The sequence below is a fragment of the Penaeus monodon genome, chromosome 29, assembly GCF_015228065.2.
Source record: "Penaeus monodon isolate SGIC_2016 chromosome 29, NSTDA_Pmon_1, whole genome shotgun sequence".
In the NCBI taxonomy this organism is placed as follows: Eukaryota; Metazoa; Arthropoda; class Malacostraca; order Decapoda; family Penaeidae; genus Penaeus; species Penaeus monodon.
In genome coordinates, this window is record NC_051414.1 from 13,329,047 (window position 1) to 13,329,427 (window position 381).

Sequence of the window (381 nt, forward strand, 5' to 3'; positions counted from 1 at the left end):
TTGAGTACATGCATATGGCGTGGCGAGGGCTCGGAATGAATTCCTACAGAAGGTGAAGATAGAGCGCGAGGGCGGACGAGAGAATGCGAGAGTGAGTATTTTTCATAGAAGCAAGTATTTCTGTGCTATGTGGATGTGCTGTTGCACCTTAGCGGGGCCTTGGCAGCGCCACATAGAGCAGATATAGACAATCAGAGATGACAGACGCTATGCGATTGTGTGATCATCAGTTCATTGTCGCTGTTCAGTGATGGCCAAAGTGGCTGGAGATAATGAAGCAATTACTGATGAAAGGTTAACCGAGTGAAGTGGCGAAGCGTTGTGGTGAACAAGAGCTTCAGTTGTTGCTTAAGCACGAGAGTTGACTTCAGGTCTTCTGTC